This window comes from Melospiza melodia, unplaced genomic scaffold (genome assembly GCF_035770615.1).
Source record: "Melospiza melodia melodia isolate bMelMel2 unplaced genomic scaffold, bMelMel2.pri scaffold_45, whole genome shotgun sequence".
NCBI lineage: Eukaryota > Metazoa > Chordata > Aves > Passeriformes > Passerellidae > Melospiza > Melospiza melodia.
In genome coordinates this window covers 5,682,183-5,695,323 of record NW_026948772.1, presented here as the reverse complement: position 1 = coordinate 5,695,323, position 13,141 = coordinate 5,682,183, and positions in this window count along the sequence as shown.

Below are 13,141 nucleotides of genomic sequence, written 5' to 3'. Positions count from 1 at the left end.
AACCCTAACCAGAACAAAGCTAGACGCACTTATTAAAACTTACGATCAAGTCCCCTTCCCCCAACACCACTCAAACCATAAACCTCTACAACCTGCAACCCATAAAAAATAACCCTACAACTAAAATTAAACACAAAACACCCCAAAAACAAACCATAAAACCGATCCCAACAGAGTCCAACCACAACTTCCACCACAAGTTATTGACAGGTCAGGTGTTAATCCTTTCAATACTTCAATCCTCCCTCAAGTATAAAAAAAAAACCAAAATACAAGCATATAAAAAACAATATAAAACCATCAAAGTCAGTAAACAAGAAATTAAATCCCAGATTAAAAAAAAAGAAAAAAATATCTTCATCTTAAAACTAAAATCTTCTTATAAACTATAAAGAAAAAACTCTTTTCCTTTATTACACATAAAACTAAAAACCAAAATTCAAAATAATATCAAACAAAAACTTCCATACTAAAGTAAACAAACATTTAAATAACTGTAATTTCATCAAAAGATTAGGCAGGGGAAAAGAAATAATCCACTATCCCCAAGAGAAGATCTCTATTCCCAGAGATAAAAACAATTTTAGAAGAAAATAATAAAAACTGTTACCTTTAAACAACTCATCTTTAAAACATTTTAGAATTAAACTGAAAAAAAAGAGTATTCTACAAATAGTAAGCTAAGTAGAAATTTTAAGTTTACTTTCTTTACATTGTCAGTAAAAAGAAAAAGTTGCAGAGAAAAAGAAGTGTTCTAAAGAGTTTAATTTAATTCTTACTACCTTTCTCTTTTAAATTTATTTTTAATAAAATTTTCCTTTAAAACCTTTTAAATTTTTTGGCTTACTTTACCTTTCTCATAATCCAATCTCACAACAAAATAAATACATAAAAAAATTAACTGACACTAAAACCCACCACACTCATCAGTACATTAATTAGGAAATCTCACAATTAGAAAAATCTTAAATTAACAAACCAAAACCACTACAATGTCGTAATAAACCTTTTGCCAAAGTTTCTCTGATTTTCTAAAGTTGCCAGTAAAGCCTGTTTTGTTGTTTTGAGCTCCTGAGAATCTCTTGTTGGTATTTTCCAGGGAGTCCAACTCAGACTACACAAACAATTGTAACTCCTTTTAAATGTCTCTTTGAGAGAGTTGTTTGGCGTTTGGGAGTCGGGGCTTTTGTGTCCGGCTTGGCCCAGCCCAGGCAGGGCTTTCCCAGCCACATTCCACACTCCATTTCCCAGCTGGAGCCGCTGGTGCCTCTGAGTTGTGCTGCCCCAGCCCCAGGGACGCTCCCCTTGTCTGCCCATTCCCCCACGGTCTCTGGGCAGGGATGGCCTCAGTGGGGGCTGCTGACATCCTGAGCACCTTGGAGGCTGCTGCTGAATTTTCCTGCTCCAGGGGCTTGTTCAGCCTTCAGCTCTTCAGTTCAGGAATTCAGTGTCCCAGGGCTCATAAACATTCAGAACAACTTAACAAGCCAAACCTCTGGGGATAATTTGATTTCAGTTTCCAGATCTTGTGTGGTTAATAAGAGAGAATTCATAAGTACATTCAACTCAATATGTTCTATTTAAAAACACTGTGAGAAAACATTTCTTAGGTCCTGCTTCAGTTTTTTGTTATTTATTTTATTAACAGAGGAATGTTAATAGCAATCTCCAATTGACAATGAATGCATGTAGCTCCTCATGCTGTTTGAGTAGATATGAAAATCAAGACCCTTCATGGCTGACAATCAATCAGACTCTGTCCCTACTCCCACCCGACCATTTCCCCCATCCAAGCCCTGGCACTCAGAGCAGCCTTGTGCAAATCTGAGCTCCCTCCAGCCCAGGCTGCACCTGCAGCTTTCAGCTCCTTGGCTCCAACTCCCACCTGCCTTTCCTTGGAGAAGGAACTGCCCGAGGCACAGAGTGATGTTCATTTATTGTCAGCCAACAAAGACAAGGGAAGGCACATCTCCATCAAATGCAAAAGTCATTCTTCTCCTGGGCACTGCCCTGCACTTTATTCCCCACAGCCTGTCCTGTTTCCTTCATCCCTGCATTGCCAGGGACTTTGTGGGACAAGGGAGCTCTGCTCTGGCTATGGAGGGAGATGCAAGTGCCACCACTGGGGTGGGAACCACAACTCATCAGGTTTGCGTCCTTTGGGGGTCAGGAACTGGTGAGACTCAGAGGCACAGGAAGTTTCTCTTCATGGCCAACAGACTATAGTGGAACAGGACACAATTTAATAACAATCACACTCTTCCCTGAGCTATGTGCATGGTCTCTGCCGCATCTGATGAGTCCACCATCCACAAGTGATTTCCATACTGAAATTAATTTCACACAATGTGGTTCTGTAATCGATACGAACACAATTAGTTCTGGTATCAGGTTGCTCATCTTGGTGTGGTGCAAAAGAGCTCCAACAATTCCTGATTTGCAAAGCTGTCAGTGGTGAATGGAGAAGGGAGGTCAGGCTGCTCTTGCTGTTGAGGAAATGCTGAAAGCAGCCTGACTCATTTCATCTCCTCATGCCCTGGCTGATCTCCCCTCTTTCCCCTTCCACCCATTGGCTTTTGTCTCCCCCCAGCCCCCCGTGAAGAGCCTGGCTCTGTGTTCTCCATCCCCTCCTTGGTGGCACTGCCAGGCTGGGATGAGGAGCCCCTCAGCCTTCCCTGCTCCAGGCTGGACAAGCCCAGCTCCCTCAGCCTCTGCTCACAGCCCAAGGGCTCCAGCCCAACCTTGGAGGCCCTTCCCAGACCCTGCTCCAGCTGCCAGACATCTTTCCTGCCCTGGGGAACCCAACCCAGGCCACAGCGATCTGGATAATCCCCGTCCCTGCTGTCCTGGTCACACAGCCCTGGCCCCTTGTCCCCTGTCAGGCTCTGGGGTGGATCCTGTGGAACATCCTTTGGTGGAGGCTGTGGCTCCAGGTAGGCCGGGGGAATCCCAGGGGACAGGGACCCCGCTGGGCATGGACAGCATTGGAGTTGTTGGGAGAAACTATGAGGGGGAGCTGGGGCAGAGTGACCAACCCAGTGACCTGCCACAGCCCTGCTGGGATGTCACACAGCCCCTCTGGGATGTCACAGCTGCTCTGTGATGTCACAGCCCATTCTCTAATGTCACACAGCTGGTCTCTGATGTCACTGCCAATTCTGTGATGGCAGACCTCTGCAGTGTGATGTCACAGTTAGCTCTGTTATTTCAGACTTCTGTCCTGTGGTGTCACAGAGGCAATCTGTTATGTCATAGCTGCTCAATGACCCCACATAACCCACTCTGTGATGTCACAGCCCACTCTGTGACCTCATGTTACCAGATGATCAATTGTCTCCACCAGCTGAGCTGACACCTGGAGCTTGTTCTCCACAACCCCAGGCCTGTGGAAACCACACAATACCCATTGTGTGAGAAAGGGAACTGGAAGTTCAGCAGCCTCAGTGTCCTGCCAGCTCAGCCAGGCCCACTGGAACATTGGGGTCCACGACCACCAGGGCTCACCAGAGACACCCCCAGGAGAGAAGAACACATGGGTAAAGGGGAGGGGAAACACGTTAATGATTTTGGGTAAATTATACTCATACATGTGTTTAGTCCAGGACAATCAATGCATATGTGTGCAAAATACAGAAAATAAACAGAAACTTTCCTGTACTCAGCATGCACGGCTTTGGGAGGAGCTGTCCCCCGTGTATTTAGCTGAATAAAGAATGTTGATTCTTAATGCTACATTGGTGTTAAGGAGTTTTCTATTTTAACAAATTTTGGGTAACACTCCCACCTAGAGGACTGGAGGTGCCAGTGTGACCCCACCCAAACAAGGGCTGGAAGGAGGATCTGGGGAACTCCAGGCGTGTCAGCCTGACCTGGGTGCCCAGCAAGGTTATGGAACAGATCACCTTGAGTGCCATCACAGGGCACTCACAGGATGGCCGAGGGATCAGAGCCTGCCAGCATGGATTTCACTATCTGCACTGATGATCTGGATGACGGGATTGGGTCAACCATTGGCAAATTTGCAGATGACACCAAGTTGTCTGGGAGTGCTGATCTGCTTGAGGGTAGGAGGGCTCTGCACAGGCTTTGGACAGGCTGGATCCAGGGCCCAAATCCAACAAGGTGAGGTTTAATCAGTCCAAATATTGGATCCTGCACTTTGGCCACAACAACCCCTGCAGCACTACAGGCTGGGGACAGCGCGTCTGGAGAGCAGCCAGGCAGAAAGGGATCTGGAGGCACTGATGGACAGCAGGCTGGACATGAGCCAGCAGTGTGCCCAGGTGGCCAAGAAGGCCAATGGCTCCTGGCTGGATCAGGAATCGTGTAGCCAGGGCCAGCATTGCAGGCAATAAAAATCTCTGCACTGGTGTACCAGGGCAGAGATGGGCTGTTTGAAGGGGAAGGAACAGGGGCAGGCAAAAGGAAGAAATTTGCAGCAGGAAGAGTAAAGAAAGCAGAGGTGAAGCAAATTAAACGCTCAGGGCAGTTTGGGGGTTGCTGCCAGGCAGCCCTGGCTCTGAGCAACAGTGTCTGCAGTGGGACAGGAAACTCCCAGCTGATGGGAACAAACTTTCTGGCTGACTGCAGAGGCCAGGACAAAGCTGAGTGGTTTCCCTGGTGTCCCCCAGCCCTTGTGGCCCCAGGGCCTGATGGCATTTATGCTCCCTCAGGTTCATGTCCCCACAGCAGCAGCATGGGGGTTCTCCCCCTGCTGTATGCAATGCAAACAGGGGCTCCTGAGCCAGTGCTGCCGTGTCTGTGCCTGCAAGGATGGGGCACCTGTGTGAGCTGGGGGAGAGGCCAGGGCTGCAGAGGGGGGATGTTGTTGGCAGCTCCAAGAGGACGCTCTGGGAGGCTGCCCTGGGCTGTGCAGCGCACTGGGGATGGATCAGTCCCTGCTCTGCTGCTCCTTCCCATCTCCCCCAGGGTCCTTGCAGAGCCCCAGCCATGCTGTTTGTCCCCAACCTGCCCACGGCCAGCCTGGGGCTGCTCACGGGGGTTTTCTGTGCTGAGCATTGGCCTGGGTGTGTCCTTGAGAGAGCCTGGGCAAGGAGCCTGGAGCCCCCAGGCCCTGGCCTGAGGCATCAGTGCTGCCCCAGCAGTGCCCATGGCCTGTCCCTGCTGCAGCCCCGGCACTGCCACCCCCAGGGCTGTGCCCGGCCCTGAGAGCACTCAGGCCTTACAGCAACACCAGGGCCACCAGAGCAGCGGGGCAGGGCCATGGCAGCAGCACTGGCAACACCAAGTGCTGCTGCTGCTGGGGACAGCTGCTGGGCCAGCACTGATCTGCCCCCAGCTCTGCACACAGACATTGCTGCTGCAGCTCCAGAGAAGGCAACAAAAGGGCATCTCTGCAGAAAACTCTGCTGGGAGATTATTTAGCTCCTTTAAAGCAACCAAGAGCACAGCCCCTCATTGATACAGGCAGTTGCCACAAGGAAGGTGGAGAGAAACAAAATTAGAAATGGCACAAACAATCATATTTATTAGCGGACAAGGTGAAAAAGTAAAATAAAAAGAGAAAGAAGCTCCAAAATGAAACCAAGCAGAAGTATCAAAGATGACTTTTATTACAAGTGATTTGCAGAAATTGGCCAGCAGTTTAATGTTTCTGAAACCATCCAGTCATCATTGTCCGCACTGCAGCCTTGAGCTCCTGATTCCTCAGGCTGTAGATGAGGGGGTTCAGGGCTGGAGGACTGCGTACAGAACTGACAGGGCCAGATCCAGGGATGGAGAGGACATGGTGGGGGGCTTTAGGTAGGTAAAAAATGAGGTGCTGATGAATAGAGAGATCACGGCCAGGTGAGGGAGGCAGGTGGAAAAGGCTTTGTGCCGTCCCTGCTCAGAGAGAATCCTCAGCATGGCCCTGAAGATCTGCACATAGGAGAAAACAATGAACACAAAGTAGCCAATTCCTAAACAGGCACACACTGCAAGAAGCCCAAGTTCTCTGAGAAAGGTTTTAGCACAGGAGAGCTTGAGGATCTGTGGGATTTCACAGAAGAACTGTCCCAGGACATTGCCATGGCACAGGGGCAGGGAAAATGTATTGGCTGTGTGCAGTAGTGAATAGAGAAAGGCACTGGCCCAGGCAGCTGCTGCCATGTGGGCACAAGCTCTGCTGCCCAGGAGGGTCCCGTAGTGCAAGGGTTTGCAGATGGACACATAGCGGTCGTAGTGCATGATGGTCAGCAGGGAAAGCTCTGCTGACATGAAAAAGGCAAAAAAAAAGGGCTGTGCAGCACATCCTGTCTAGGAGATGTCCCTGGTGTCCCAGATGGAATTGTGCATGGCTTTGGGGACAGTGGTGCAGATGGAGCCCAGGTCGCTGAGGGCCAGGTTGAGCAGGAAGAAGAACATGGGCGTGTGCAGGTGGTGGCCGCAGGCTACAGCACTGATGATGAGGCCGTTGCCCAGGAGGGCAGCCAGGGAGATGCCCAGCAAGAGGCAGAAGTGCAGGAGCTGCAGCTGCTGCGTGTCTGCCAGTGCCAGCAGGAGGAAGTGCCTGATGGAGCTGTTGTTGGACATTTGTTCTTCCTTAGCATGGGGATCTTTAAGAAAAGAAATCATGGAGTAGTTGGGTTTGGAGAGGACCTTAAATATCCCAGCACATCTTGGGGTCACTTTCCCCCCACTGCCTGCCCAGGGCTCTGCTGCCTGGAGCTGTCCCTGCCAGCAGCTGCTTTCCTGTGCCCAGGGCTGGGCCCTGCAGTGCTGCCAGAGCCCAGCCCAGCCCTGGGGGCTCAGCTCTGCCCTGCAGATCCCTCCCAGCTCAGGCACTGCCCAGGGGCAGCTCTGGCTCTGCAGGCTGTGACGGCAATGTCAGAGGAACGATGAGGATGCTAGAAAATCAACACTGATGCTGCCTGTAAAGGACCCTGTGCTGATTTCTGTCACTGCCTGCTTTATTCAAATCTGTGAGAAATTTTTTGTTTTTAGTTTTTCAACCTGAACGGCAAGATGAATATCTATGTGCAATTTCCCATCCAGGCAACCCAGAGCATTAAATAACAAAGGCAAGATTTTCCTTTTAATGCAGTCTCTGCCTTGTTGTGCTCCCTGTATAATCTACTTGGAAATGTTCTGCAGTTAAATGCCATGCTGGGAGCAGTCCTGAACAATGCACCAAGAATTATTCTACTGGTCCCCATTGAAATCGCAAGATTCCTTTTCCCTTCCCGAAAGGAAATGAAATTTCCTTTCGGGAAGGGAAAAAGAATCTTGCGAATCCCAAAAGAAAGGCTTACAAACACTCTTGAAAGGAGGTAGGTTCAAATGAAATGCAATTGAAAAAAGCAGAAAATCGGGAATTTTAGTGTCTTCAAAAAATCGGCTGTGAGGAAATCAGCTGCATTGCAAAGGACCAAACCATGCCAAAACTAAGCTCACAGATGTTGCAACTGCACGGGAAAAAGACAAGGAGGATGACAAACCTTGGAGGGGAAGATATGAGAGACTTGGCAAGCATACTTAAAAAGAAAAGAAGAAAATTAAAGAAAAAAATCTTTCCCAAAGTCGAAGCCATCAAAATGCAGGCAGGCCATACGATATCAAGTGAAGCACATGGAGCAAAACTTGCCACAATTGATCCCCACTGAAGGCCAAAACAGAAAAGACTTACAAACATGCAGGAATTGAGATACCTTCAAAGGAATTGCAATTCGAGGAGAAAAGAAGAAAATTTGGGAAATTAAGTGACTGTAAAATAATAGCCTGGGATTATATCCGGTGCAGTGAAAAGGACCAAAACATGCCAAAACTAAGCTCACAGATGTTGCAATAGAATGGGAAAAAGTCAAGGAGGAAGACACAACTTAGGGGGCAAGATATGAGGGACATGGCCTAGACACTTCAGAAAACAACCAAAAAAAGAAAAACATCTTTCCCAAAGTCAAAGCCATCAAAATGCAGGCAGGCCATATGCCAGCAAGTGCAGGCACATGCAGCAAAGCTTGCCAAAATTGATCCCCACTGAAGGCCAAAACAGAAAAGAAGGACCTGCAAACACGCTGGAATGGAGACACCATCAAAGGAATTGCAATTGGAGGAGAAAAAAAGAAAATTTGGGAAATTTATTGACTCTAAGAAAATGGCCCAGGATTATATCAGGTGCAGTGCAAAGGACCAAAACATGCCAAAACTAAGCTCACAGATGTTGCAAAAGCAGGGGAAAAAGTCAAGGAGGAAGACAAAACTTAGGGGGCAAGATATGAGGGACGTGGCATGGACACTTCAGAAAACAACCAAAAAAAGAAAAAAATCTTTCAAAAGTCAAAGCCATCAAAAGGCATGGCATGCCATCAAGGGCAGGCACATGCACCAAAGATTCCTCTATTGGTCCCCATTGAAATCGCAAGATACTCTGAAAACCTGAAACTCCTGTAAACTATACTTCAGACTGCCAAAAGTGAACACAGACCACTGGGTGTTGTATTTGCGGACATTGCCAAGGCTTTTGACACCATAAGCCACCATCACATCATACATGCTTTGCAGCTGAGGGGAGTGGATCCCCACATCATTGGCCTGATGAACAATATGTACAAAGACATCAGTATGTATGTCACCACAAAAATGAACACACACACAGACAAAATCCAGATCCGGGTTGGAGTAAAGCAGGGTGACCCGCTGTCACCCCTTTTATTTAACCTGGCAATGGACCTCCTGTTGTGCAAGCTGGAAGAGAGTGGTAAAGGAATCCACTGAGGACAGAGTAGTATAACAGCAATGGCATTTGCTGACGATCTGGTCTTGTTGAGCGACTCCTGGGAAAACATGAAAACAAATATCAAGATATTAGAGATCTTCTGCGATTTCACCGGTCTCAAAACACAAGGGGAAAAGTGCCATGGCTTCTACATCAAGCCCACAAAAGACTCTTACACCTTCAATAACTGCGCTGCATGGACCATCAACAGCGCACCCCTGAACATGATCAACCCTGGGGAATATGAGAAATACCTTGGCCTACACTTTGAGGCCTGGACTGGGATAGCAAAAACCAACCTCCCCACAAAACTAGAATTTTAGCTTGAATGAATTGATCAAGCTCCACTTAAACCTCTGCAAATACTCGATATCCTCAAAACATACACCATCCCTCGACTGACCTACCTGGCTGGCCATTCACAAATGAAACAGGGGCCCTTGAAGCCCTTGACCAGAAGATCCGAACAGCGGTCAAGGACTGGCTGCAACTACCTCTGAGCATCTGCAATGCCATCTTGTACTCAAGCACGAAGGACGGCGGTTTGAGCGTCACCAAGTTGGCGGGACTGATTCCCAGTGTACAGGCCCGGAGACTGCACTGAATTATGCAGTCCTCGGATGAAACAATGAAGGAGTTCCTAGAGAAGGATCAAATGGAACAACTGTATAAGAAATTGTGGATTCAAGCTGCAGGGGAAAGTGAGAAGATACCCTCAATTTGGGAAGCACTACCGGCGAATGAACCATCCAACAGTGCAGACACAACCTCGGAGTGGGAAACACCGACCCTTAAAACTAAATTTCCTAAACCTTGTGATTGGCGGAGAAAAGAATTCAAGAAATGGACCAAATTAATATCCCAAGTTCATGGAATTAAAAGCTTTGAAGGTGATAAAATTAGTAGTCATTGGCTCCAATACTATAGATGCATTCCTCATGGGAAACTCCTCACTACACTACAACTTAGGGCCAACTTCTACCCCACAAGAGAATTTCTCTTCTGGGGTAGAGAGGAAAATTACATCAAGGCTTGTAGGCACTGTGATGCGGACAACGAAACCTGCGCCCTCATCCTCGGCTACTGCCCAGTGATTCAGGATGCTCGAATCAAGAGGCACAATCATATCTGTGAAAGGCTTATTGAGGAGATGAAGAAGAGGGACTGGGTAGTGTTCAAAGAACCACCCATAGGGGAAACCATCAAGAAGCTGTACAAACCAGATCTGATATCTGTTAAGGACGGACGTGCATTCGTCGTGAAAGTGACAGTACGATACAAAGCCTCCAAAACATCTCTGGAAGAAGCCGCTGCAGAGAAAGTAAACAAGTATAAGCATTTGGAAACCAAGGTGCAAAGCCTCACCAATGCAAAGAACGTTGTTTTTATGGGCTTTCCCCTTGGAGCGCGGGGGAACTGGTACAAGGGGAACTTTGAACTTTTGAGTACACTTGGCCTCTCCAAATCGAGGCAAGCGATGGTTGCGAAGACTTTATCCACAGATGTCGGCGGAAGGGAACCAGGACATCAGTTTGATCATCACAGGCTCAATTTTATTGATCAGTACGGCGGGTTAAATACAGTTAATAATGAGCTTCATACATATTGCAAAAGTTGAGCTCAGGATTGGTCAGCTTGCATATCAGCACCTACGCCTACTTCTACATTCCTATGGTTCCACTTTTGATACTTTCTACATATTCTTAGGATGTATTCAGGACTAATCTCAACTCCCTATCCTCATGTTGCAGCAAGGTCACTGCTGACTCTTCCTTTCCGCTTGCTGACTGCTGACTTTTCTCCTTCAGCTTAACCAGTGGCATTATATCAGTGTGGCCTTTCTCAGCTAACCAATTATTAATAATGCTCTCCACACACAGAAGAACTCATATTGTCTGTGGAGATTGTACATATGTTCACCAGTAGGGCCAGAAGATTACATTATTCAGGGTAGTGAATTTTTGCATTTTTTGTACTTTGTAATGTTTTGTAGATCTTTATTGCTGTTTTAATATGTTGATTTTTGTATGCAATTTTTTTTTTGTATCACTTTTACATTTTAATAAACTAGAGAGTAGCTAGGTTTGTAAGGAAGCCACAAGCCAGTTAAGTAGCTCATAGTGAGTAGGGACAAAGACTTTAATTCATAACGCATCAATTACCACCTGATTCAGACCAATTTACTGTATTTGAAACAATTTACCGGATTTGTCCAAGGTGGACGGGCCACCTTTATTTAACCCGGAAAAGGAACATATATTATTTATATGTGTTTGAAAAATAGCCAAATGCCTCGTCATCTAAGTAGTGACGTGCATGAATGGATGAACAGATTCCCACTGTCCCTACCTACTATACAGCAAAACCACAGCAAAGGCAACGGGCTTGGCAGAATCAGCGGGGAAAGAAGACCCTGTTGAGCTTGACTCTAGTCTGGCACTGTGAAGAGACATGAGAGGGGTAGAATAAGTGGGAGGCCTGGAATGCGCTCGGCAGTGCAGGGTGACCTGCCCGCTGGCTTCCCGGCCGTTGGTGAAATACCACTACTCTGATTGTTTTTTCACTTACCCAGTGAAGCGGGGGGGCAAACCCTGAGGGGGGCTCTTGCTTCTGGCGCCCACCCCCCAGGGTGGCTAACAGCCACTCTATTGGATAGTGAACCCCCATCTCCCAGTCGCTCTATCGACCGGTCTGCCTGCAGGCACAGGAATGAGGCTGAGCACTCAGACATCTCTTAGTGGCTTATTCAGCCATCCTATCTCTCTTTTCCCTCGAGGGCCCCTCAATATATACCGTATCCTCCACACACCAGCAGGTTATTTTCTGTCTCCGCAGGAGGGAAGCCGAGACAAGCAGAGCTCCTCAGAGAAAATCCCAGGGCGCATTTTGGAGGTCCATCTATGCCTCTCTGCCCCTGTGGAGACATTTCCTCCTACCTGGCTCGCAAGTGACTGTTTTGTGAAGATGAACAAAACTCCACAACTTTGTGAAAGTTGTAAAGCCGGTATGTTTATTACAGTGCTGGATGCATGTGGAGATTACTCTCCTTAAAAGACATGCATACTTCTGGGAATTTCAGGTCCCTTTTTATTCCCCTCTAAAATACATATGCATACAATCTTACAATAGGTTCATACATATTCATTTTCACAAATTTTGCCATTTAGACATTTGCCACCAGTTCTTCTTTATCAGAAGGAATTCCTAGGTCAGGTTGACCTGCTCTCACCGCAGTCTTTCTGTCTCCCCCCCCTTATCTCTGTCCTTCACTGAAGCAGTTTCTCTGAGCCTAGGCTTCTTAGGAGAACAGGCAGTCACACTAAATAGCTATGTTTTCAAACTACAGACTTAACTCAAAGATGTGCATTTCAAAGATGTACCTAAATCAAAATAGATTTCTACTCTGGAGAATTTCTACTCTGTCTCATCACAGCCTCAGCCAGGGACTGAGTCCCAAGGCCATTGCCATGGCAACCAGGACTGGGACCAGCTGGGATGCTCCAGTCTCCATGGGCCAGAGTATAGGAATGGGATTTCCCTATTTCCTGCTCCCGCTGCCATTCGCTGCCCTCCTACCTCCCATGGAAAGCACAGAAGACAAAGATCCCAGCGTGGGATAAGAACAATTTACTGGAGAGCAAACAGATAAGGAACAAACAGGAACAGCAACAACATTGATAACAGAAGGGATAAAAAAATCTATTCGCAGGGAAAACTACACCACCGACTGTCTCTTCCCAGCCACATATTCACTCCTGCCTGGGAAGGACACCCTTCTCCTCGGGTGAGAGAGAGAGAGTCCCTTTCCTACCCCTAGCAATGACCTGATGTGGGAGAGAATATAGTAACATGACCATGGCCAGACCCTCATGTTCTTGGACCCACATCATGTCATTGGCAGGGACAAGAAAAGGGACAGGTGTCTTCCCAGCATTGATGACAGGGAACATGGACCACCAGGGTTCACCAGGGTTCATCCCAACAGGGGTCTTACAATGGGAAATGAAGCTGGAGCAGTGCAAGAAGCTTTTCCTGAAGTTGGGGCATTTGCAGGGCTTCCCTTACTGGTGCCTCGGTTGATGTTTGATCAAGAGAGACCTCTGGGTGAAGCTCTTCCCACACTTGGGACACTCGGAGGGCGTCTCCCCAGTGTGGATGCGCCAGTGGGCGATGAGGTGGGAGTTGCAGATGGAATCCCTTCCTGCAGTCAGGGCAGCAGAAGGGCTTCCCCTCTTTGTGAATCCGCTCATGCAGAAGGAGATTGGAGCTGATGTGAAACCTTTTCTGACACTCAGAACACTCGTAAGGCTTCTCCTCAGTGTGGATGAGTTGGTAGGTGACGAGCTCAGAGCTGCACCTGAAGCCCTTCTTACACTCCCCACACTTGTAGAGCCATTGCCCGGTGTGGATCACCTGGTGGCGGAT